Source organism: Mauremys reevesii, linkage group 17 (genome assembly GCF_016161935.1).
Source record: "Mauremys reevesii isolate NIE-2019 linkage group 17, ASM1616193v1, whole genome shotgun sequence".
Classification (NCBI taxonomy): domain Eukaryota; kingdom Metazoa; phylum Chordata; order Testudines; family Geoemydidae; genus Mauremys; species Mauremys reevesii.
The window spans coordinates 25,884,547-25,910,965 of NC_052639.1; the positions used below are offsets into that span (position 1 = coordinate 25,884,547).

A 26,419-nucleotide genomic window follows, 5' to 3' on the forward strand; every position below is an offset into this window, starting at 1 on the left:
TGGGAGGTAGGAATTCAACCCATTTGACACCTGGGGAAACTGAAGCCCAGAGAGCTCCTTGAGTTGCCCAAGCCTGCGCAGGTGGGGTTATCGAGAAAGGAATCAGGGTTCACGTTCCCTACAGTCCTTTAACTGTTGCCTTCAATCGCTCGGCCTGGAAATAGGTGACATTCCTGCCCTTCCCCAGATACCGCCTGCCCATGGCGCCTAAGTGCAGACTTATTCCCTTCCTGGGCTTTGGCTTTCCTGGAAACTCGGAGACTCATAAACAAACAGAATCCTGAGCCTGAGCTTCCTCCCCAAACCTGCCTGTTCCTGGGGTTTCCTGCAAGTCGTCCCTGTCTCTGTCCGAGTTCCCTGTTTCCAGCAGGTCCGAGGGGGAAGATAACAAATGGCCCCTCAATCAGGAGAGTGATTTGTGCAGGGCTCTAACTCCTGCTAGCAGAACAGGGCACCAGACTCCAGCCACCCGGGGGGTAGCTCCTGCTCCTTGTTCGAGAGAGGAAAGAGCAATGACCAGTTCCTCATGGAAGAGCCTGAGGGGCGGCTTGTCCCTTTCGGGTCTGTCTACCTTGTGCTGCAAACTCTGCAGCAGGAGCCGGAAAGCCTGGCCCTATGGACGTGGGCTCCCAGGGCTGGCACAGTGGGGCCAAACGGCAACGCAGCCTCTTCTGGGCTTGGGCTGGAACTGGAGCTCTGAAGCCTGGGGAGGAGGGGGCTTCAGAGCCTGGGCTCCAGCCCAAGTCTCCAGGTCTGCACTGCTGTTCCCAGTGCCATAGCCTGAGCCCGAGGTTAGAGACCCGGCTTTGAGATTGGTTACGGCAGGTTTTAAAATCCCGCAGTGTAGAGGTTCTCCTTAGGGCTGGGGCCTGGAGCTGGCTAGCCCCGTCCAACTAGCCCTGCCTGCCATCTCTGGGATGGGCTCTGGGGTACATCAGTGGAACCAGCTGGGTCTGGAGCAGCGCTTCTCTACCTGGGACATCCTCAGGGCCAAACAGGTGGTATTGGACGTGCCCCACACAGCACATATGGGGCCCACAATGGAAAATGCGTTGAGAAGCATGGGCCTGGAGGAACTGATTGTGCTAGAGAGATCAGCAGGAAGCTGCAGAGATGGAGGAAAGGCTCCTGCAGGGAAGCCCTTGAGAGCAGGCTGAGAGCAGTTTGCTAAGGCAGGGAAGGCCCTGGGATAGCAGGGGAGTTTGGGCTGTGCCCACAGTAAGGTTTGGGGGAAGTCTTTTGTGTGTGTTTCTGAGCTTTAAGGTACTAAACCAGACCTCAGGAAGGCTGGGGTTCCTGGACTTGTCAAAGCCTCTTTCTTCAGATTATGGAGGAGCCAAGATGGGCAACCGAGGTGAGAGGCGGCTTGCAGGGCTGCCAGGAGGGGTTACCTGGGAGGTTGTCACTCATGGATAAATCCATCCTCAACTTTCTGGCATTCTTCCAGGTTGAGACATCGTGGGACGTATCTTAATCTGGCTGGACAACGTCTGTCATCCCAGAGCCAGAAAAGCAGCACTGAGGGCCACGGCCTTGCTGGCTCGTTCCCACCCCCAGGACGTGGTTCTGAGCTGTGTGGCACACACGCTGTCCTCGGACAGGTAGGGAGCTGCTCTGTTATCACCTCAGGCCATTATTTCTCTTCCTGCTCCTACCGACAGGCCACAGTCCGGGAAGGGTCCGTCGGGCTCACGCAGCTGGAGGGAGTTTCCTGCTGTGCAGAGAGCTGTCCAGGCTCACCAAGAGGAGATGCCCAGGCCCAGCCACTGAGGAGCCAACCCTCCTCCTGCACTCCCCAGGATGGAGACGTGCCAGTTTTCTGGGAAGTCCAGCACTGTCCTGATTTCTATGGGTCACCCCACTTCCTCTCCTGTCCAGTACAGGGCCAATAAATGACTTTGGGGCTCACCCACATCCCTGGGTCATGAGGTCTGGCTGCTCCTATTGTGTGAGAGAAGGCAGAGATGGAAAAGGTCCATGAGGTCCATCTGTCCGTCCGCTGGGGACCAGTGCAGGATTGTTACCTGCAGTCAGATCCCTAGTTATTCCATGGCTGAGGAAGTGGTGAAAAAATGCACTCATCCTTATGGCGCTGCAGCAGAGGTAAATCTCTTCAGACAGAAAGTTCCAGACCTAATTGTTGCAAACTAAATAAATAAATAAATGATCCACACATGACCAGAGCGTAAATGCAGTGCAGCCTGCCTGAGTCTGCAGACAGCCGGCAAGAACAGCTCTGAGAGGGGTGAGTGCCTCTTTTCATCTCAATACGTTGTGAACCCTGAGTCCTGCTGGTTATTGCCGATCACTTTGCAGAGTCATCCAGCTGAGGTGTTTATAATACAGTCTCCATGTGCCTAGGGGCCGTGAAACCCAACTGACCTCGCCAGAGGTCAAAACTCCGTCTTTCCTCAGCATCCTCTGCAATGCAGTTCTGCACTGACCATAGACAAATCTGTGTCACATGGGAGAGAGAATTGAAGAGCAGCATGAAAGAAACTGAATTTCTTACCCAGTTCCGTTACCAGAGGAATACAGTGTTGGTTTTCATATTGATTTGAGTGTTTGATTTGTAAACCTTTCAGGTTTGAATTCCTTGAAGCAGCCCCAGTGCTTTCCAGGGTCTGTGCTCAGAAGCTATAGAAACTCGGCAGCGTTGGCACAGAATTTCAGTCAAGCTTCCTGAAGACCTTAAATCCAGGCCATTTGCTCTGGTTTGTCCAACCTAGTTCTCAGTGTCCCCAGGGCTTGACCACCATGTCCGACCTTCCTCACCAAACTTGGAAGTTAAATGACTGGAAGCCTTTTGATCTGTCTGCAGTCTTCCTGTGCGGATGCCTGGGGGACCAGGAGCGGTTAGATCAGCAAGAATGGAGAGAAGAGAGGAGGGGATTTCAGTACTAGTTTCCTTCCAGCTCTGTCACACTGGGCAGTACAATCTCCTGAACCCTCTCCTATCAGGGCATGTTCTGAGTCAGTGTCTGACCTGTCCACCACACTGCAGTAGGATTCAGCTGCTAAGAGACACTTGGCCAAATGCTGGGTCTCAGTTACACCCCAAATAGCCAGAGGAACTGCACTGAGGTCAGGCAAGTTCCTCGGGACTGAGCCTAGCGTAACAGAGCAGAATGTTGCACAGTCTGGTGGTCACACTGTGCTGGTCACTGGTGGTCAGATCATGGTCACTGTCCTGGAAACAGCGGTGCTAGCTTCAGGAACAACAACCCATTAGGGGAAAGGAATAAATACAACCTTCTCTGACGGGACTTGCCCTGCCTCAGCCTCCCTGCACCAATCGGTGTCTCCTCTCTCAGACGCCTTTCCTGCCTGTTTTCCAAGCCTCTCCTGGGGAGGGCAAGAGGTGGCCAAGCAGGAAGGTCTGACTTCTCTTTCTGAATCTGCAGATGTGCCATTGAGCTGTGGAAGGCCCTGGGGAAGAACCACAGCTCCCCAGGAGGTGCTGCAGCAGCTGCTGGACAAGCTCCAGCAGAGACACCGGGAGGAGAAGAGCGGCAATGTGTCTCTGGCTGTAAGTGAGGTTTGAGATGTCACTTTGAGAACCCGCAACCGCGGGGAGGATAGTGCATCTGTGTGTGTCTGTGAGCTTCACCCTTCTTAGCTTCAGGCCACGGCTCCACTACACAATGAAGCCGACCTCGTAATCTCGGCATACAGCCGCCACAGCAATTCTATCCCTTGTGTGTGTCTGCACTTTGCTGCTTGTGTCGGCAGTGCACGTCCTCACCAGAAGCGCTCGTCTCGATTGTACGGTCAGGGTGGGGCATTGTGGGAAGGCTCCTGAAAGCCAGTTGACGTACGCGACGTTGTGTCTACACTGACACTGCATCGACCTGGACTCTCTGCCACTTATGGAGGTGGAGTTATGAATTTGGCACCAAGGGGCAGTTCTGCCAATGGGAAGGAAATTCCATAGTTAGGGTGATGCTGGGTGAGGGGCCTTGCATTGACATAACTCTGTAATGCAGACCAGGCCTTAGTGTGTCCTGGCCACCTGCTAGCAAACCAAAGAGGTGTAAATAAAGCTTCACCCAGGAAAAGTTACTGATCTGAAGCGGTTTATCTGCTGGTGCCCTGGCTCTGTTTGCCGCTCTAGGTGGCTCTTTAGTGAGCAGGTGCAGTTCGGGTGTCTCTGGAAGTATCCAGGTTTCTGGCTCTCTAAATTGTGACTAGAAATCTTCCCAGCATGGGATCATGAGATGTCCAGTACTTTTGACTGGGCCAGAAACACTGGGTCTACAAGAACTGATCTCCTCAGGATGGTTTCAGCCTGCAGTCATGGCTGGAAACCCAAAGCACAGAGTCTGCACCATTAAGCGAAATAATGGGGAATAACATCATCCAGACTCCTCTGACCTTTCCGTAGGGCTCCATCCTGCTTCCGTTCCAGGAATGGGTGAAGGTTCAGGACCCTCCAAATGTCTCCTCCCCTCTCAGGAGCCAATCCTCTTTTGTAATAGGCTGGGGAGGAAATGAGACCCGAGAAAAGGACAATAGCGAATGGCAATGGGGGCAGGTGGCAGATTGGGATAGTGGAGTGAAATTCTTCCCCCCCTCCAGGCAATGAGGACCATTTACGAGGTCCTTTTCCTATGGGGATACCGAGAAGCCATCCTGGAAATGTATCCCCAGATGCTCATCCTCTGCCAGGCAAGTGCAGTATGTGATGGATCTGCACTTGCCAGGACCTACATGGCCAGCACGACATCCAGCCCCGAGGAGGGATCCAGCTGCCTCAACCCCCTAAGGTAATGACTGAAAGGAAAAGGAAGAACAGATGTGCTCTGCTAAACACATGTAGGCTGTTCATGGCCATCATTTGTTCGGGTGCTATAGTTAGCCCAGGCTCACTTACACCAACTAAGGATCTGGCCCCACATGCCCGCTTGAGTCCTGTTACCTGTCACAGTAAAGAATCAAGTATTCAACCGCATTGAGTGATGACATCAACCATCTTAAGAAGCTACAGTGTCACTAACTGGTTACAAACTCAATGAAACTGCAGTGTCGACAGGGCCCATTGGGCAGGGGAGCACCATGATATCACACTGGATCTATCCTCGGGGAGGCTAGCTCCTGCTGTCCATGCTGTGTGTGCCAGGGCGTGTGCAGCTTTGCCATGATTGGGGCTGATCTCGTTGCCTGACACTGGTATTTTTTGTCTTTAGCACGTCGGTGGAGGCTGTGAAGACTCTTTTTTCCATGCCCGGATACTGGAAGGAATTTGCCAGCATCCAATTTCAGCAGGGTTGGGACATGATAGCCTCACGATATTACTACTCGCAGGGTGTTGGCGTGATTGCAAGGTAGGAGCCCAAAGTTTCCTCTTCAGTGGGTCTCTCTTGGGAATGGGATTTGTGTGAAATGTTCCTCTGTTCCAGGCTGCCATCTCAGCCCAGCAACTAGAGAGGAACTCTCTCCCCTTGATAACCACAAGGGACTTTCTGCTCCATGTTCCAGAGCCATGATCGAGTTTGAGAACCCTCAGCTCCCTGCCGTCTTCAGAGAGGCCGTCACCACTGTTCAAAGGGAGAAGGAGGAGGAGCAGAGAAATATCGCCATAACTTTCTGCACTGAGGTGAGATTCATTAGTTGACAGGAGAGCAGCTCAGGCCAGTAAGCTCTGGGCACATTGTCAGCAGCTCAGCAGCCTTCCAGCCAGCTAGCTCCTCTCCGCACATGGATGGTGGTGGGGCATGGCACAGAGAGGGAGGGAGAGACAGGGTGAGATCGCTCCTGGCTGGATGTACTTAGGTGGGATCCTGTGACAAGAGGAGATGTTTCTCCGGTGCCCCAAGGCCATGCTTCTCTCCTCACCTTTCCTGGGGTTCTGCTTTTCTTCTGCCCCAGGGGTCTCTCCATGGCACTCAGTGGGGCCTGAGATTCCCCTTTCCTGGGGTTTATTTGTGACTTGTGCATTAGTCTAAGTTCTGGGAATGAGCCAACTGAAAGAGCAGCAACTGGCTCCCTACACACCGGAGACGTTGTATGGGAGTAAGTGGCCATTTGGTAAAGATGAGTGTCCAGGGGACAGACCCCACAGGAAGACCTCTGCTCCTCAACCCGATGTTGATTTGGCTCTTTCCAGTTTCTCCAGAGTCCTTCCATTGAGACAATACTGACAAAATCAGAGCTCCAGGCACAGCTCATGGAATGGACCCAAGATAAAACCCCATTGTACGTCGGCTCAGTCTGCGAGGCCTTGGCAGTATTGTGCTCCAGCCAGAAAAGGTGAGGGGCGTGGATTGCCTGGGGACCGAGGAAGCCGATGTTCATTGAATCGCTCAGCAATGAGAGCGAGATCCCCACACAAGCCTTGTTGTTTAACGCACAGCACTCGAATGTTGGAGGTGCTTTACTGAGCAAATCAAGGCACGACGTGGTCCCTGCTCCCGTGAGCTGACCCTGATTGCAGATGTGATGCAGTGGGGAGGCGGGTGAGCAAAGACAAAGGTTACAGTGAGCAGCTGGCAGAGAGTGACAGGAGAATGACTTTGTGCTCCATTGGGCGGCTGTGCCAGCCGTGGTGTCTCATAGGTGGGAGTGGATGGGCCAGCATATGCCCCAGGCTGTCATCCAGGGTAGTAATGAGCTGCCTTCTCCATTGCTGCAGGTGCACTCGTTACGGGCCCAGCTGCCAGCGATCATGGACATGTTCTGTGACACGGATAGAGGGCGTGTCATGGGAGCCATGCATCAAGCTGCAGACATCATCTACCTCCTGGATGGGGAGGGGCTTGGCTCCATCTCCCAGGACATTGCAGTCAGCCTTCGCCCCTTCATTGATGACGTAAGGCTGGGAAACACAGGAGAACCCCATTCCTCCCCCCCCCGCCTGTCTCTGGTGCCCTTGTCTCTCTCTTCCCATCCCCTTACCAACCAACCCTCAGCCCTGCCATGAAGCCTCCAAGGGGTGCCCCTGCCATGGGTGGGGAATCTCCTGCTCAGCCACCTCCCTGTCAGAGCTCTTCTCCGCAAACCTCAGCATCAGCGCCATGCTCCCAGCCCCTGCTGCCGCCTGGCCTCGGGGAGAGGGGTCCTGGCACTGGGCAGATGACCAGCTGTCTGGAGAACACCGGCCCCCAAAGAGGTGGAGATTCCCAGCAGGAAAGAGGTGGGTCGGGAATCTCCCGGCTCTCAGGGGCACCAAGGAGCAAAAGAACTGCTGTGTTTTGTAGCAGCACCTCCCTGTAAGGCTCCAGCAGCTGCTCCTCCCCTTCCCCAGACCAGTCTCCAGCAGCCTTCCCTCCCTCTCCCCTAAGCTTCTAGGGGTCTAGGATTCTGTGCTCTCCAGACAGAAATTGTGTCTAGGACACCATGGGGCTGCACTGCCCTGCACAGTGTCTCAGGCCTTGTTCTACACAAGATGTCTATGGCGCTGGCCTGGTGGCCTCACTGCTCCCGCGACCCAAGTCAGTTAACACGGGGGAACCGGAGCAGCGTGCGGATTATGACTCTGTCACGTTATGCTCTGATCCTGCCTGGCTTTAACCGGGCTTCCCCACTCCCTGTGTGTCATTGCCAGGAGAGGGACAGCGTGCGCTCCGGTGCCATTTTACTGCTTGGCAACGTGGTGAGCAGCGTGAAGGACCCGGACAAACCCATCGTGCAGCAGAAGATGATCCACTGCTTGCTCCCGCTCCTGCTGCACCTTGAAGACTGATGAGAGTGTGACACTGGTAAGTGCCACGGTCATTATTTCCTTAAGAGTAAAGAGCCAGAATCTCCTGGGGCCCCCACTCCATTAATGGCCAGAGCCCCTTGCCCAAGCAGAGTCTTCTCCTCCCTGCTTCACTCCATGCTGGAGCCCAGTGCCTCATCCATTCTCACAGCACACAGCACAATTGGGAAGAAAAGCCTTCTTCTGGGAAAGAGCCCTGACCCTCTCCTGCAAAGACGGGCCTCAGGCCTTTGGGCTGCTGCATCCAAAGGTTCATAACAAGAGGCAGCAAAAGAAAAGGGAGCACAGATCTGTAAGAGCCCCTTCAGTTCAGGGAGCTGATATCTGCCCACAGCCTTCTGGAAAGTGGGTGCAGCTGCCCTGACTTCTTCCCTGGAGCTCCTGAGAGAACTTCTCCAGGTCCCAGCTTCCCAGAATTCACCGGACGTTGCCCTCTGTTGTTGGGCCAACTGGGATGTGGAGGGAAGCCTGATCTGGGGGCCCTTTGGTCCGACTCTTTGGGATCCCAAAGCTGACTCACGCTCTCATGCAGTCTCTTTGCACCTAAGGACTGAGCTGTGGAGATCTCTTATGAATCTTTCCAGGGCCGTCCATAGAGGGGCACAGGGCCTGGGACAACACCCCCTACTCTGCCCTAAGCCCCAGCCCCACTCCATCCCTTCCCCCAAGTGCCACCCCACCTCTTCCCACCCCTGCTCCGCCCCCTGCCCCATCCCTATTCCTCCCCTCCCCCCAAAGCCCCACCCCCTCATTTCCCAAACGACGCTGGGCGCTGGCGAGGTGGGGCATAGCATAGTGGGAGTACTGCTCCTGGCCCCAGCATGGCCCACGTCCTGCGTCCCCCTGAAGTGCGGGGCCCCCCAAAGCGCAGGGCCCTGGTCAACCGCTCCAAACCATCCAAAGACAGGACGGCTCTGGCTCGCTCCAGCCAATTCCCTCTCCTGAGCACACTCCTGTGTACAACAAATGACAGGAATCTCCTCCACTAGCAGGAAAAGCAGGAGAACAAGTGACGGGGAAGGCTCCATGTCCCCAGACTGTCCTCTCTCAGTGAGAACCCTCTTGGTCTCACCTTCTCTTGCAGAGATGCAAACTGACGCTCTTCCGCTGCGCAGTGTTTCTCAGGTGGGCTCATTTGAAGACGCTGTTCCGCAGCATGGCCTGGGATGGCTCCACACAGCTCCGGAAGTGTGCCTGGAAGTGCTTGGTAGGTGAATTCCTTGTGCCTTCAGAGTGGTGAATGGGGACTTGAGGGAGACCTTTTTAACCCCACACCCTGAGTACCCATCCGCTTCCATCGGGTGGCAGGACTCTATTCCAGGCTCTCTGCTGGTTCATTTCTGCAGGAGTTACAATCCCTTCACATTTTTGAAATTTTTCTCCTGAACTGTTAGACCTGCAAACTTTCTGAAAACAAAAGCTGAGGTTCTGGAGAACACAACAGTAACTCCAGAGAGGTGCTGCTATGGCGTATGGGCTCATACTGGCTGTTGCCATGCCCTGGCTCTATGCTTTGGCTTCCTGGACTAGTCCCTGTGGGAAGAACATGTCATTTGTATATTGTGCGTTTCTTCCTTCTTTCTTCCTAGATGCAGAACAACAAGAGCCACATCCCCAAATTCCTGTTCCACGCCTTAGAATACCTGGAAAGCTCACAGACAACAATCAGACATTCTGCAGCCCTGTTCATTGGTAAGCAGAGCGACTTCACTTGAGCTTTTTGACCTGCTTCCTTCAAAGCCCTTTTCTAGACTGCTGCTCTGTTCCTCTCACAGCACCAGAATCTTAAAACTGTGTGTGTGTGTGTGTGTGTGTGTGTGACAGAGATAGAGAGAGAGAGAGAGATTAACAAGACTTCCAAGAAGAGTCGAGCAACTTAGCTGTATCGATCTCACCAACTTCCCTGCCCACAACTCCTCTTTGGCTGCGCCTTGGGGAAACCAGCATGATGTGAATTCAATCTCCTTTGGAAATCAGTCTCTCAGTGACTTCTAGGCTTCTGATGCTTTATCTAATGTGCTTTGTGAACAGATGTAAGGAATGTATTTAATTTCCCAAGGGCTGTCTTGGGAGAATGGCTGCATCTTTCGCAGTTTTAAGCAAAGGATTTGAAAAGTCATGAGATTCATTGTCTGTCTAGGAAATACTATCCACCATTACTGTGACTTGTTGTCTGAAACAGTGACTGAAGATGGCATCTCCTGCCTGTATGAAGGTAAGGAAATACCTCTGTGTGTTTGTGCCTCTGTGGGAAGTACAGGGTGCAGCACAGGGCCTGAAAACAGTTTGAATGTGTCCCTCTGTCTAAGGACAGTGTTTAAGGAAGAAGGATGATCACGTGAGCTTTGATCGAGGTGCCACAATATGTGTACGGAGCAGGGAAATTCCATCCCTAGCTCCTAGAATAGACGTAGCCTTAGAACTGTGTGGGGAGACTGTCTTCATAGAGGTCAGAACATCTCTGAAGGAAGGCCTGACAGAATTGAAAAGGGCTGTTGTTATTATTAAGGGTGGTGGTGGTGATGATGACAATTACCCTCTGTAGGGAAAGATTCATCACTTGCCCTCCCTGTAATGGAGAGATTTCAGGCCAGGGAACCACTCATATCTTGGTTATCAGCTCATAGGAAATTCCTGAGTGCACATTGGGAACATCTTTCCCTGTGACCTCTTAAGGAACGAAGGCCCAGGGCCACATAGGATTTCAGTAGATGTTGTTAGGAGTCTAAATTCCTATGCGGATCTGTGCGTAAATGTTGGATGATTTAACACCTCTGCTTTTCTGTTCCATCCCAAGCAGAGTTGCTCCCACCTGCCTGTGTTTTAGCGTGTGGACGTGCGTATGCTGGGGAGGGGAAGTTACGCACGGAATGGGGTCTCCTCTCTGTCCAGGGCTATTTTGGGAGTAGCTGAGTTGCTGTTTCTTGCCTGCAGACTCTTGGGTAGCTAATAGCATGTGGCAATGGCCATCTGAAGGGGAGGTTTCTAGGCACCAGTCACATCAGCACCATGGGGCTTCCAACCTGTTTCCTCTTTGTTTCAGCTTTTCAGGAAGTGCCTTTGACATGTGACAGGACCACAGGGCACATCCTCAATAGACATTACAAATGGCTGCAGAAGCTTGGAAATCTCGTGTCGGGTTCCGCATTCGACTAGGGAACCGGGACCGACACAGAAGACCTCTTTGTCCTGCTATGGTACGTACAACAGCGTCTTTGGAACAGGGACTGAACAACGAGGTGGATATTGGCAGATGACAGACAATTGTGTAGGTCAGTGAGGCGTAGAGAAGACTTTGAAGAAGTTGAAAGGATCTAATAAAGCCATGTGACGGGGCAGCACAATGGCAGATGAAAACCAGAGCTGACAAAGTCAGGGCCATACGCATGGAAAGCCCGGAGGTGAACGACTTACATATCGCTGGTGTCAGACACCAGAGCATGGACGGTTGGGCCCAGTGGCTGGAGCCGGGGTGGTGGGGCCTAGTGGAGGTCGAGCCGAGGGTTGGAGCTGGAGTGAGGAGCAGCTAGGGGCAGGGCCAGGGTGGGATTAATGATTCGCAGCCAACAGGAGCTGTAGGGGGCGGAGCCTACAGGCAAGAGCAGCTCATAGAGTATCACTAGCAGGGTTGGAAGGGACCTCAGGAGGTCATCTAGTCCAACCCCCTCCTCAACGCAGGACCGATCCCCAACTAAATCCCCAAATGGCCGGGGGGGGGGGGGGGGCGGGGAGGAACGGCCGCGCGTGGAGCCCCCACGCCCCACCCCAGCCAGGACAAACCCGCCCCGCGGGAACCCACCACACAGGGGCTTTAGCGGCGGTAACACGGGGCCCCCCTTAGCCCTACTCCTTTCATGAGTGCATCACTGCCCCACTTCTGCCCCAGCCCCACACACGGTTACAGGGCAGAACCCTGTAGCTGAACTCTGAAATCTCTCTCACTGTAATGAAGTTACTGCAGAGTCAGGACAACCCCACCTTTGGGCTCCATGTCTGACATCTCTCCCCACTGCACAGAGCCCTACATTCACAGAGCTTCTCGCATGTGATTCCTCAGTCATCAGAGCCAGGCGGAGAGAGGAGAAAGTCTCCCAGACTCCTCTATCCATTGCCAGCCCACAGGGTAGCGGAGGTTGTGGGGGGTTGGGTGCTCTCTTTACGCAATGCCAGCTCTCAAGGAAGTTACAAAGGAGCATTAGCAAAGTGTGGTGGTTTTGTGCTGTGGAAAACTACCCTGCTGGAAGGTTTTGTTCTTCTGATTTGTGTTCCTGCCCTTTCTCCTCTTACAGACATCTAGAGGCTAACAGGAGCCAACCGAGCCCACCACTGATCACATCTCTTGGGAGACGGCAAAGCAGCTGCTGCATGGGAAGGAGGAGAGAGAAGAGGCAGAGCAGGATGTGCCGGGTGCACCAGTCACACATAACCTCACAGTCTAGGCGGCGGAAGCCAAGCCCCTCCCCAGCCCTGCCGGACATGCTACAACTGGAGCACCAGTGTGAAAGGGAGCAGCTCAGCTCGGTCTAGGCAGATGCCGAAAATGGAGGATGCACATTGTAGGCTCCAGTCCAGAAGCAGCTGATGCCCCTGACTGCAGAGCCCCAAGGTGCCGAGACCCAACCCCATCCCCGGGTGCCTGCAGACGTGCAAGGGAGCTCGGAGTCACTGGGAGATTCCCACGCCGGGAGCCCAGAGACCCCCAGCCCATGTCCTAGAGACATCTCGTAGGAAGTAACCTGGGAGAACTAGCCATCGCCATGGTGACTGACGTCAGATGTTCTGGCTGGATCCCCACTGACTCAGTGCCGAACACATTGGCCATGGACAAGGCCCTGGGGTAGGACCCGGGGGGGGAGTAACAAGGGCCTGGGTCCCCCTACCCCGGCCACCATCCATCCTTGGGTGGCAGCCCACCTCCCCAATGTGCCACTAGACTGCACAGCCCCAAGAGGAGGGGCGGCCATCTTGTCTCTGAACTCTCAGCCAGACAGCCCTGTGCTGAAGGGCAGCGATATTGACTCTGCCCGCTGGGCCACACAGCACTGAGGGAGAGAGCAGCCATATTGTCTGGAGCCATCGGGCCACACAGGCGTGAGAGACAGGATAGCGGCACGGACACTGGTCTCTGGGCCACACAGCCCTGCCGGAGAGGGAGGGCGGCCGCACGGACTCTGGTCGTTGGGCCACACAGCCCCGACAGAGAGGGAGGGCGGCCGCACGGACTCTGGTCTCTGGCCCCACAGCCCCGACGGAGCGGGCGGCCGCACGGACTCTGGTCGTTGGGCCCCACAGCCCCGACGGAGAGGGCGGCCGCACGGACTCTGGTCGTTGGGCCACACAGCCCCGACGGAGAGGGCGGCCGCACGGACTCTGGTCGTTGGGCCACACGGCCCCGACGGAGAGGGCGGCCACACGGACTCTGGTCGTTGGGCCACACAGCCCCGACGGAGCGGGCGGCCGCACGGACTCTGGTCGTTGGGCCACACAGCCCCGACGGAGCGGGCAGCCACACGGACTCTGGTCGTTGGGCCACACAGCCCCGACGGAGAGGGCGGCCGCACGGACTCTGGTCGTTGGGTCACACGGCCCCGACGGAGAGGGCGGCCGCACGGACTCTGGTCGTTGGGTCACACGGCCCCGACGGAGAGGGCAGCCACACGGACTCTGGTCGTTGGGCCACACAGACCCGACGGAGAGAGCGGCCACACGGACTCTGGTCGTTGGGTCACACGGCCCCGACGGAGAGGGCGGCCGCACGGACTCTGGTCGTTGGGTCACACGGCCCCGACGGAGAGGGCGGCCGCACGGACTCTGGTCGTTGGGTCACACGGCCCCGACGGAGAGGGCGGCCGCACGGACTCTGGTCGTTGGGTCACACGGCCCCGACAGAGAGGGCGGCCGCACGGACTCTGGTCATTGGGCCACGCAGCCCCGACGGAGAGGGCGGCCGCACGGACTCTGGTCGTTGGGCCACACAGCCCCGACGGAGAGGGCGGCCGCACGGACTCTGGTCGTTGGGCCACACAGCCCCAACGGAGAGGGCGGCCACACGGACTCTGGTCGTTGGGTCACACGGCCCCGACGGAGAGGGCAGCCACACGGACTCTGGTCGTTGGGCCACGCAGCCCCGACGGAGAGGGCGGCCACACGGACTCTGGTCGTTGGGCCACACAGCCCCGACGGAGAGGGCGGCCGCACGGACTCTGGTCGTTGGGCCACACAGCCCCGACGGAGAGGGCGGCTGTACGGACTCTGGTCTCTGGCCCCACAGCCCCGCCGGAGAGGGCGGCCGCACGGACTCTGTTCTCTGGGCCACACAGCCCCGACGGAGAGGGCGGCCACACGGACTCTGGTCATTGGGCCCCACAGCCCCGACGGAGAGGGCGGCCACACGGACTCTGGTCGTTGGGCCACGCAGCCCCGACGGAGCGGGCGGCCATACGGACTCTGGTCATTGGGCCCCACAGCCCCGACGGAGCGGGCGGCCACACGGACTCTGGTCTCTGGGCCACACAGCCCTGAGGGGGAGGGCGGCCGCACGGACTCTGGTCGTTGGGCCACACAGCCCTGAGGGGGAGGGCAGCCATTTTGACTGTGGCCATTAGGTCAAACCACACTGAGGCTAAGGGCAGTTATTTGGTTCCAGCCAAGGGACCTCACCCTTCACCCCTAAGGCATCACTGTCTGTCACCAGGAGAATGACCCCATGACATAAGACTTTCGGGTCAAGATGCAAACGTGAGCAGAAGCAAGGAGTGGCATGTGACCCCTCTAAGAGCTCCTCCCACTCCTCCCCCAATCTGGGGGTATTTTATCGCCATCGATCTACCTCAGGAATGGATCTGAGCAACGGGGGAAAGTTCTGGGGCAGAGTGACCCATCCGGAAGTGGGTCATGTAACCCCTCCAAGGACTCACCCCAGTTGGGGTGGGCCTCATCCCCTTAGGACCAACCAGAGAAGGGATTTCACCAGATAGGTGAAAGTGCCATGGTGGGGTGACCTGCCCATAAGAGGGGCCCATCACCCCTCCATGAAATCCCCCCACCGTCCTCTGCTAATCGATCAGGGTTTCACACTCATCCCTTAGGCCATCCCAGAAGGGAAACGCACCGATCAGAATAGGTAGTGCCCGAAGGCCCAGGCCAGAAGCCGCCGATCTCCGGAGCTCCATGTTTGCGTGACTGGCAGCATCGTCCCTGGAAGTCGCAACCCAACACTGCGGGAAGAGGCCGTCTCGTTCCAAGGATGTGTTTTGCAGAAATCATGGCCTCGACCTTCGGGCTATATCTGTTCTGATTGGTACATGTTTCCCTTCTGTGATGGCCCAAGGTGGGTTGAAACCGTCGCCAATTGGTAGAGGGTGGTGTGAGGGCTTTTTAGATGGCCCATGTGATCCTGTTGCGGGCAGGTCACTCCGCCACATTACTTCCGTGTTTGGTCAAATCCTCTCGGGGTGGTCCTACAGGGCTGACACCCACTTCAATTGGTAGAGGACAGGGGGAGGAGTTCTCAGAGGGGATACACAACCCCCTTCTGGATGGGTCACCCTGTCCCAGAACATCCCCTGATCGGTCAAATCCAGTCTCCAGGTTGTAAAATGCTAGTTGCCCTGCCAAATTTTAGTAAAAGAAGGGAAGAAAGGCATGTACCTTTTGCGTTATCTATAAGGTGGCCATCTTGGACTTGGGAAAAGAATGTGGTGACCTTTTCCCATGTGCTCTATTATTTTGGGTGGGGAAGCACACTCCCACGCACGGATTGAATCCACAGAGATAGGGTCTAACATCCAGGCAGAGACGACGCAAAGAGGGATAGGGAGGGGTTTTAGTTAGGTCTACTCACCTGTTCCTATGTCCTCATCGAAGTCCGTCCCTGATGTCCAATGTCAAGAGAGCAGCAGCCATCCACCACTGTCCTTGCAAGAGAAGAGAGAGAACATCAACATTACCTCAGGGGTGTAACTGTTTGGGAGAGTGGAGCATTTCCAGAGTTAAAGTTTTGTTAATCTGCCCTTCTCTGTCCTATCTCAGCCCTTTTCCCCATAGGAAATAAAGTCTTGTTTGTGTGGTTACCACTGCGTGTCCTTTTTTTCTTGTGCTAAGGGAAGCTCCGATAGATGGGCTTTACAAAGGGACTATGTGGGAAGAATTTACTGTAAGATTCCCCATGTCTTCTGAATGGGGTTTGGGTCCTGCCCTCTTTAAAGGAAGGAAAATCCTTACAGGTGATCCCACGGGGGTGAAACCCACTGTGATTACTTAGTCATCTGTCCTATTCACCACGATGTGTGTGACCCTGTGTATCACAGGGAAGTAGCCCATGGGGCATTATAAATCCTCTGATTTCAAATGGACACTCGTGGATGAAGAAGGACAACTTTCAAATCCAGTGTGCACCGAGATTGTATGGACACTGAACGTATTGAGTACAACGCTCTTATCTTTCATCTGTTCATTAAACAAGGCCAAAGGAGCAGGGTTGGGAGGCTGGGCATTGACTTCCCAGGATCATTCCTCTCCTAGTGATTCCCATTACAAATCTCCAGTCAAGGATGGGTAAGAATGGTGTCCCTAGCCTCTGTTCGTCAGAGGATGGAGATGGATGGCAGGAGAGAGATCACTTGATCATTGCCTGTTAGGTTCACTCCTCAGGGGCACCTGGCATTGGCCACTGTCGGTAGACAGATACTGGGCTAGATGGACCTTTGGTCTGACCTGCACGGCCTTTCTTATGTTCTTATGTATGGACAAACCCTAATGTCCTCAGTGATTCTAAGGGACAAGATGCCAGGTTTGGAATAAAATACTGCCTCCTTAAGATCATGTTTTCCATGAATTCAACTGTCACCAGATGGATCAGACTGAACAGTTTCAAACCTCGAGGAGGCTCTTACCTTCTAAACAGGGTCGGCTGTTTTCAAGTAAAATCACTAAAAGAGAAGGAGAAAACTCGAAAGAGGTTCCTCCTGGCGCTCAGGTACGTGAACCCCAATATTCCCCCAGTCCTCAAAGAGAGACCTGGAGAAGGAGACTTGCTGAAGCAAAGCCACAGGGTCTGTGAGGTTTCCTGGCCCTCACCCCTGTCCTGCCTGGCTGATGTCAGCATCTCTCTGTGAGGTCACCACCTCCCCACCGCCTTTGACCAATAGTCTGAGGTCCTGCAAAAGGCCTTTGTGATGTCACTGCCACACCCCTCCCTTGCTGGGCTAATGTCCTGCCCCTGGCCAGGCACTTTGAAGGTTTGAGCTACTCCCTGTGGATCACCCCACTCAAGGAGCGCTCGTTCTAGGAAGCAAGCCGGATAGACAGGAAAACATCAGACGCTGCTCCCAATGCTACACTCAGTTCTAAAGAAACTAGTCGACTTTATTGCCACAAGAGACCATTAGAGCATCTAATCTGACCCTGCATATCACAGGCCTCCTGTATGACACACTAGCTACTTTTGGGGTAAACACATTCCAGAAAGGCATCCAGTCATCATGAAATGACGTCACGAGATGGAGAATGCACCACTTTCCTTGGTAGCTTGTTCCTGTGGTGAATCATCCTCGCTGTTGAATATTTGTGCCTTAATTGTAATATGAATTTGTCTCTTTTCACCTTCCAGCCATTGGCTTTTTTTATGCCTTTCTCTGCTACATTAAAGAGCCCTTTAATAGCCAATCTTTTCTCTCCAGTAAGGCACTTCAACATTTCAATGAAGTCACCTTTCAATCTTCTTTTGAGAAGCTAAACAGGTTGAGCTCTTTCAATAGCTCACTAGAAGGCATTTTTCTCCAGCCCTCAGAACATTTGGTGGCTCTTTGCTGTCTCAGCTCCAATTTCACACCATCTTTTTCAAATGAGGACACCAAAACTGGAGGCAGTATTCCAGTATCAGTCTCGCTGATACCATGTCACCTCCTGTGACGTTCTTGACATAATCTGTAACTGTATAGATCACCGTTGCCACCACTGTTCTATATTTGCAGCCAATATTGTATAAAGGTGGTCACATAAAGGGTCTATGGAGAGGTTATGATTGGCTGATTATAATTGTGCTATCTCTAGATATGTATCATTTTTGTAGTTGACATTATGAATATTGGCTCTATGCTGCCTGTATTTCAAACTTGTGCTATGCTTCTGGGGAACACCCCAGCCAGACAAATTGGTGTCAGCTCTGCCTAGCCTGCTTGATGGCCCATTAAGGACCATCAGCTACACAATTGACCCATTTAGCGAAGGCAGATATGCCTTGTGGCTCAGCAAGGTGTGCAGGGACCTGCCTATGGACAGAACTCTAAGGTTTTTCGATGTCACGTGCTGGATAGAGTGTCCTTGGGACAAAGAAAGCAAAGACCACATGGCAAGAGACTATAAAAGACTGACGCCTCATCTCCATCTTGTCTTCAGTCCTGCTTCCTACCTCTGGAGGGACTTGGCTACAAACTGAAGCTCTGTACAAAGGACTGAATGGCCCATCCCAGTTGTGGATGTACTCCAGAGACTTGATTTGAACCTGCAGTTTATTCCATCACTGCTACAAGCCTGAACCAAGAACTTTGCCAAAGTACAAGTTTTGCCCAGGGCACCATTTCCTGACGCTGGTCCTTGGTAACATTTCTTGATGGGGAGGCAGGGGAGGGCGAGAGATGAGGCGTTTTCTCTCTGTTTCTTTCCTCTCCGTTTTCTGCTCCTTCCTTCAATTCCAGAAACCTCCTTGTGTTTCAGACTGTGCAGTGACACCTCCCCACCCCAGGACTATGGAGCCTTTGGAGCAGAAAGATCTTAGGAGCTAAGCATGAATCCAGGGGTGAGTAGCTGGCAGGAAGGAGTCCTAGCAAGTCTTCTGGGAGTGCAGGGAGGAATGACTCCCTTCTCTACATTCTCCCCATGGGGCTCTGGGGAGCAGGGAGGGTTGTGTGATATATTCCATCCAACATTCCCCTTTGATCCAAACCGAGAGACATCTCAGCTATGCACGATCCCCTTGGCAGCACCAAACAAGGGATGTTTTCCACTGCCCAGGAGACCCAGCCAGGGACTGATGTGCTGGAGATATGTTGGGAAAAGGGACTGTCTGAATTACCAAGGCAGGAAGCAAACAATGTACAGCAACATCATTAACCACAAACCATGCTCCAGCCAGAAGGGAAATGGGCAGGAATTCTTGCTGTTCAGCCATGGCCACACATCCAGAGCTGCACAGCAGTGAGGGTGCTGGGTAAGCTGGTCTGAGCGAACAATTGGAAATGATCCTTCCGTTAGAACAGAACCAGAGTGTAGAAAGGCCCCTATGTTAAGTGGTTGAGGCTGAGGCCTTAGGAAGCTGGCCTACGATACCATAGGGATCTTTCTGTGGAGGTGTGATACTTGCCAGCTAGGGGAAGCTGGTGTGTGGTGTCTTTGTGGCTGCACTTTCAGTGATGCAGGTTTCTCTATCCCATTGTTCCAGGGTCATCCTACTAGATTGCCAGCTGCTTTTCAGCTGCAGTGTGGAGACTATTTGTGTGTGGGGAGAGACAGTGTGTGTGTGTGTTGGGGAAGAGTGAGTGTGTGGATGTAGGTAGGAGCGGATCATTATTACCCTACTTGAAAGAGGGAGACGCTCAGGCTGAGAAAGGAGAACTGACTTGTCTTAGGTCACACAGCCAGTCAATGGCAGAATTGGGAATAGGACCCAGAGCCCTGATTGTCAAATTAACCATCGGATTTTGAATTACATACATTGAATGACCTCAAGAAAGTGCTCTCAGATGAGCTCCAGTCCAACAAGTATGCACAGTAATTATTCAGCCAGTATTTTAGGAGAACTGCAAAGTTAGAGAGAATCATGAACTGCTCAGAGACAATTAATGCAGAGAAGCAGCAAAATCCATCAAACATATAAGTGGTTATGACTTATTTACTTGGTCTTAAAAGAGAACAAAAAGGCCTTGAGTCTCCTCCCTGTCATTAACCCCCTGCTCAGCCAATCAGGGTAGAGACTGAGGATGGGAGGCTGAGAGGTCTCACCAGAGAGCTCAAAGGATGGCCCAGGTCACTGGCGGGGATCACTGCCCCAGCACTACTGCCGCTCCACAGTTTTGGGTGGACCTCCCTCAGTGAGAGCTGCCGAGCACTCCCCCGCAACACACACACACACACACACACACACACACACACACACACACCCCTCCTGGTGTTAGGAGGGGAACGGGAGAAAGGAGAAAAGAAGCAAGAGAGGAAGAGAAAGGAGGGATGGATGGAGGAAAAGTTGAAACAAAAAGGACAAACCCTAATGTCCTCAGTGATTCTAAGGGACAATATCCCAGGTTTGGAATAAAATTCTGCGTCCTTAAGATAATGTTTTCCATGAATTCAACTGTCACCAGATGGATCAGACTGAACAGTTTCAAACCTCGAGGAGGCTCTTACCCTCTAAACAGGGTCGGCTGTTATCAAGTAAAATCACTAAAAGGGAAGTAGAAAACTCGAAAGAGGTTCCTCCTGGCGCTCAGGTACGTGAACCCCAAAACTCCCCCAGTCCTCAAAGAGAGACCTGGAGAAGGAGACTTGCTGAAGCAAAGCCACAGGGTCTCTGAGGTTTCCCTGGCCCCTCGCCCCTGTCCTGCCTGGCTGATGTCAGCATCTCTCTGTGAGGTCACCACCTCCCCACCACCTTTGGCCAATAGTCTGAGGTCCTGCCAAAGGCCTTTGTGATGTCACTGCCACACCCCTCCCTTGCTGGGCTAATGTCCTGCCCCTGGCCAGGCACTTTGAAGGTTTGAGCTACTCCCTGTGGATCACCCCACTCAAGGAGCATTCGTTCTAGGAAGCAAGCCGGCTAGACAGTAAAACATCAGACGCTGCTCCCGATGCTACATTCAGTTCTAAATAAATTAGTCCAGTTTATTGCCAGAAGAGACCATTAGAGCATGTAATCTGACCCCTGCATATCACAGGCCTCCTGTATGACACACTAGCTACTTTTGGGGTAAACACATTCCAGAAAGGCATCCAGTCATCATGAAATGACGTCACGAGACGGAGAATCCACCACTTTCCTTGGTAGCTTGTTCCTGTGGTGAATCATCCTCGCTGTTGAATATTTGTGCCTTAATTGTAATATGAATTTGTCTCTTGTCACCTTAGTACCGGGCGAGGTGGGAGTGTGCCAGACCTTGGGCTGCAGCCCATGCCGGAACTTCTACATGACAATTAAACAGCCCCACAGCCTGAGCCGTGGGCCCAAGTCAGTGGTACGGGCCAGCCACCGTGTGTAACAAGTTTGCGTGGAGAATTTGCGGCAAAACTGGGAACTGAACCCAGATTGTTTCAATTCTTGCCTCCCCTTAACCGCAAGCCCAGCGTGTGTGTACAGCATTGTTTTGGTCTGTGTTTGCCTTGCATTGGCTTCCAAGGAGGCTGTGGAATTTCCTTCATTGGAGGTTTTTAAGACCAGGTTAGAGATACGCCAGTCTGCGAATGTCTAGGGATACTTGGTCCTGCCTCAGCACAGCGGGCTGGAGTAGATGACTTCTCAAGATCCCTTCCAGGCCTACATTGAAATAATTCAATTTGATGCTGAGGCATGTTCTACGCTGAGCTGTTTTGCATGGTGCCATTTGGAACTGTGATCGCACCATGTTGTGTAGCAGTTTTATGGTGAATTGTTTTGCCTCAGCTTGTTTTCCATTGTGTACTTTTGTCCTAGGATGTCATAGTTCGCATCGTGTTGCTTTCTTTTCCTTTGTATTGTCATTTTATGCTGTGGAGTGTAGGTTGTGTTTTTTTTCCCCCTGAATTTGCCTGACATTATGTTGTGGTGAGTTTTATTCTGTATGTTGTGTTTTTATATGTATATATTGCATCGCATCCTAGAAATGTAGGGCTAGATAGGACCTCAAGATGTCATCAAGTCCAGCTTTCTCTGCTGAGGCAGGACCAAGTATATGTAGATTATCTATGACAGAGCTTTGTCCTATTTGTTCTTTAAAACTTCCAGGAAAGAGACTCCCAGCCCCTTGTAAGACTGTTCCAGAGCTGAACTGCCTTAGCTCTGGGGACACCCACACAGATTTTAGTGGTGAGCAGCTCTGGAGAGAGAGGAGACCCCAGTGAGTGGGCAGTTGGATAAAGAGACTAAAGTTGGGAGGAGAAACATTGACGTGTCCAAGGTCACCCAGGCTGTCTGTGACCGAGCTAGAAATAGGTTCTAGTGCCACCGTACTGCTGTTTCTGAAGGTCTCTGCCACACTGCTGTTTTAGGCACTGGTGCAAACCCTTAGTGTAGACAGAATTTACACTGGTGCACTCTGGCACTGCTGCACCATGTCCCAGTTTGAAGGTTTGGGGTGGGGAGAGGGGCTGTGACCTCCTGAGGCCTGAGGCTGACTGAACGGTGCAGCTGGTAACGGAGGGGCAGCAGTGAGTACTGGAGGTATGAGCCAGGAGCACAGCCCCACAGGACTGGACACTGACTTCTCCTGACCCAGGGGACACACCCCCAGTGAGGTGGTTTGTCCATGGATGTGCAGGCTGTCTTGGCAGAGCAGCTCATTTGCAATCTCTGCACAGCTCTTCCTACAGTGTGCACTGGGGACCTCTCCAAGCTGCGAGTGACGGGGCTCGGGAGTTAACAGGATCTGTTCCTGGCTCTGTCATGGACCTGTTTAGTGACCTTGGGGAAGTCACAGCTCCTCTCTCTGTAACACTGTCTTCAGTGACTCGAGAGCACTAGCACCAGCCTCAGGCAGACTGGTGAGAAGCAGGGCACAAACCCCAAATTGGGTGTGAGGTCTGTATGGAGATTTCACCAACCAAGTATCCAGTGTAAACGCTTCAGGCATTGTAACAGCATTAACATGGAATCACAGACAGTCCTCTTGGTATGCACAGTAATTATTCAGCCAGTATTTTAGGAGAACTGCAAAGTTAGAGAGAATCATGAACTGCTCAGAGACAATTAATGCAGAGAAGCAGCAAAATCCATCAAACATATAAGTGGTTATGACTTATTTACTTGGTCTTAAAAGAGAACAAAAAGGCCTTGAGTCTCCTCCCTGTCATTAACCCCCTGCTCAGCCAATCAGGGTAGAGACTGAGGATGGGAGGCTGAGAGGTCTCACCAGAGAGCTCAAAGGATGGCCCAGGTCACTGGCGGGGATCACTGCCCCAGCACTACTGCAGCTCCACAGTTTTGGGTGGACCTCCCACAGTGAGAGCTGCCGAGCACTCCCCCGCAACACACACACACACACACACACACACACACACACACACACACACACACACACCCTCTCCTGGTGTTAGGAGGGGAACAGGAGAAAGGAGAAAAGAAGCAAGAGAGGAAGAGAAAGGAGGGATGGATGGAGGAAAAGTTGAAACAAAAAGGACAAACCCTAATGTCCTCAGTGATTCTAAGGGACAAGATCCCAGGTTTGGAATAAAATTCTGCCTCCTTAAGATCATGTTTCCATGAATTCAACTGTCACCAGATGGATCGGACTGAACAGTTTCAAACTTCGAGGAGACTCTTACCTTCTAAACAGGGTCGGCTGTTTTCAAGTAAAATCACTAAAAGGGAAGGAGAAAACTCGAAAGAGGTTCCTCCTGGCGCTCAGGTACGTGAACCCCAATATTCCCCCAGTCCTCAAAGAGAGACCTGGAGAAGGAGACTTGCTGAAGCAAAGCCACAGGGTCTCTGAGGTTTCCCTGGCCCCTCGCCCCTGTCCTGCCTGGCTGATGTCAGCATCTCTCTGTGAGGTCACCACCTCCCAACCACCTTTGGCCAATAGTCTGAGGTCCTGCAAAAGGCCTTTGTGATGTCACTGCCACACCCCTCCCTTGCTGGGCTAATGTCCTGCCCCTGGCCAGGCACTTTGGAGGTTTGAGCTACTCCCTGTGGATCACCCCACTCAAGGAGCATTCGTTCTAGGAAGCAAGCCGGCTAGACAGGAAAACATCAGACGCTGCTGCTCACAATGCTACACTCAGTTTTTTAGGAATTAGTCGACTTTATGGCTAGAAGAGACCATTAGAGCATCTAATCTGACCCCCTGCATATCACAGGCCTCCTGTATGACACAATAGCGGGTGGAGGGGGCTGAGGAGGTGGGCAGTGGCGGGGGGACAGGTGAGCCAGTGGCTGACCCCAGCTCACCTCCGCTCCACCTACTCCCTGAATGTCCCACCCGCTTCCGTGAATCAGCTGTTCGCGCAGGAAGCCTTGGAGGGAAGAGAAGCGGTGTGGCAGCTTCGCGCTCAGGCCCAGTAAGGTGGAGACAGAGACAAAGTGAGCTGGGTCAGGGGGGCCGCCCGCACCACAGCAGGTAACCCGGGGGGTGCACAGGGAACCGCTCCCCAGCTCACCTACCTCCCTCTGCCACCCTGGGCCTTAGTGTGAAGGCGCCATTTGCTTCTCAGTCCTCCCAGGCGTCCCGCGAACCATCAGGGCAGGGGTTCCAGAGGTGGTCAGGGGACAGGGAGAAGGGGTGGTTGAATGGGGCAAAGGTCCCAGGGGCCATCAGGAATGAGGAGGGGTTGGATGGGGTGACAGGGGCAGTCAGAGGACAGGGAAGGGCAGTGGATGGGGTGGGGTCCAGAGGGGGCATAAAGGAACGCAGGGGTTGGATAGGCGCAGGAGTCCCGGGGACACAACCCCTGGGGTGAGGAGGAACTGTTGTTAAGATTTTGGTAGCTCATCCCTGGCCAGGGGTGGGAGGCTGAGGAGGAGAGCAGGCGGGCAGTGGCAGGGGATGAGTATGCGAGCCGGGAGGAGAGCTGAGGTGAGCTGGGGACTGAGGAGGTGAGCGGGCAGGAATTGGTGGGTGGGCAGGTGAGCTGGCGGTGGGGAAGGGGTTGAGAAGGTGAGTGGGGTGGGAGGCTGAGAAGGCGAGTAGTGAGTCAGTGGCTGACCTGTTCTACTGATCTGGTCTGGCTCCCATCCTCTCCGAGGGTTGCTGCTGTCTGGGGTGTTGCCTTCCACATTCACACCTCATTCATTCAATAGCATAATTGACTACAAAGTGGGGAAGATCTTATTCTACTTCTAGCAAAAAGAATTTTCTTTTACCTTCATTATACTACCTTAGGGGCCTGCTATAACTTATTACCAACATTCAATACTGCTGTTTTGGCGGGGTGGTGCTGGGGAAGGAGGGTTTGTTTCCACAGGGCGGACAGTCCTTGAGGGGGGGGTGTTTTGTGGGGCTGGGTGGCACTGGGGGGTTTCACTGGAGCCAGGGGGTTTTTGGCCCTCAGCTGTTTTCTTTGGAGTACTATTGCCCTTGCCGCTTTACGAGTTGTGCAGTCCTGGACTAAACCACAGACTCTGGACTCAGCATTCAAGTATCCTGCAGTCTGAACTTCGAATCCGATACATTCCCTCATTGGCTACCATTGTTTTCCCAGCATGGAAGTGCTTTTTGTCCAACATGGCAGCCAGAGTGGGATCCATAGGCATGGAATGGCTCTGAAGGAATCAGCTGTTTCTCTCTGCGCTTCATGAAACTTTGGATTGAAATGGTAAAGGACAGTTGTTCCCATTTTAATCATGGTGTCCTTTAGGAGTGTGACCAAGGCCACTTAACTAGGGAGCGGGGGTCTAAAAAGAGTTTACCTGGGCCACAGGTCACCATAGCTTCCATCTCGGGGGTGAAAATCAACCACCAGTACCTGCAATTTCTACCCGAGTTCTTGTCAAATCTGTGACCTTACTTGGAGTAATTTTATACTTCTCTGGCGTAGAATTCTTCACCAACTGCACAACAGATCAGTAGTGATAGTGAGGTACAACTCCCCCAACTATGCCCTTTTATTTCTTTAATCTGGAGGCACAGATTTAAATTAGGGACTAAATTCAGGTGCAGCTTAGAATCCCTGTAAGACACCAAATGTCAGGTCTCTATTAAAAATAGGCATCTTTCTGCAGCTATATTACATTCAACACACATTCCATTTTCTGCACATTTGCAGCACCTCCAGGGTGAGCTGAAGACAAATGTCATTTCCATTTTTCCCATCCCTACCTCAATATGGATTGTATTTCCCAAATAATAGGCAATAAGCAGCTGATTAGGAAGGAGATATCTTCAGGAGCGACTCTTGCAGGGCCTGGGCCACAACGACTTTGGTAGTGAAATCCATGGGTATTTTGCTTCGTTCCAGGTCATTTACTAGGGAATCCTCTTCTCAGCCCTTTAGAAAAATAGTGACCTAACCAATTGAACAAATGGGGATTGGAATGGTGATCGGGAATAAGGGAATCCCTCTGACTTACACTAACTTCTTCTGTTGTTACAAAGGGTGAAATGACATTTTCCCCTATCCCTGCCCTGTTCCTGCTCTTTGTTATAGTTCAATATATTTTAAGTGAGGAAAATGATAATAAAAATATCTGCTCTCCAGCACAACCTGAAGCAACATCAGAGCAACTGGGAATGAAACAATTGGTTTCCAAAGGGGGAACTCGATGACTAACACTTGGTTTGAAATGGGGGAACAGTATAACCGTGATGCTCAGGGTTTGTTTAGACTAGGAAAAGTGATGGAGTTTAGGTCAGGACAAGGGGAAAGCTAATGCCAACCACTGCACCTGGGCTGCATCTGCTCTACAACTGTAATTATCTTTTTACCCCAAGATCACTAACTTGAGCAGCCAATGCCATGTACAGCCCTAGTGGATGGAAGGCCCAGGTAGTTTTTGCCTCAGTGTAGCTTGTTGGGATCAAACCTCTCTCTCACCTGGAGCTG

The 26,419-nt window shown here is 53.0% G+C and overlaps 1 protein-coding gene and 2 long non-coding RNA genes across 4 annotated transcripts in view; 2 read left to right on the forward strand and 1 right to left on the reverse strand.

Annotated features, from left to right (window-relative positions):
• LOC120385160 overlaps window positions 1-12,946 on the forward strand; it is a 135,390-nt gene extending 122,444 nt beyond the window's left edge. The window contains exons 1-3 of one of the 2 annotated variants that reach the window (XR_005589309.1): window positions 9,891-9,914; window positions 10,743-10,896; window positions 11,989-12,946. This is a non-coding gene — a long non-coding RNA (uncharacterized LOC120385160). Of the gene's footprint in view, window positions 1-9,890; window positions 9,915-10,742; window positions 10,897-11,988 lie in introns of those variants that run through there. The other variant, XR_005589308.1, reaches the window with a different exon arrangement.
• The window catches only part of LOC120385155, a 572,769-nt gene that overhangs the window by 14,589 nt on the left and 531,761 nt on the right, over window positions 1-26,419 (reverse strand). The gene's annotated exons all lie outside the window — the stretch shown is intronic.
• Window positions 7,680-9,348, forward strand: LOC120385164. The gene is made up of 3 exons (XR_005589313.1): window positions 7,680-7,697; window positions 8,784-8,906; window positions 9,289-9,348. It is a non-coding gene; the product is annotated as an uncharacterized LOC120385164 (long non-coding RNA).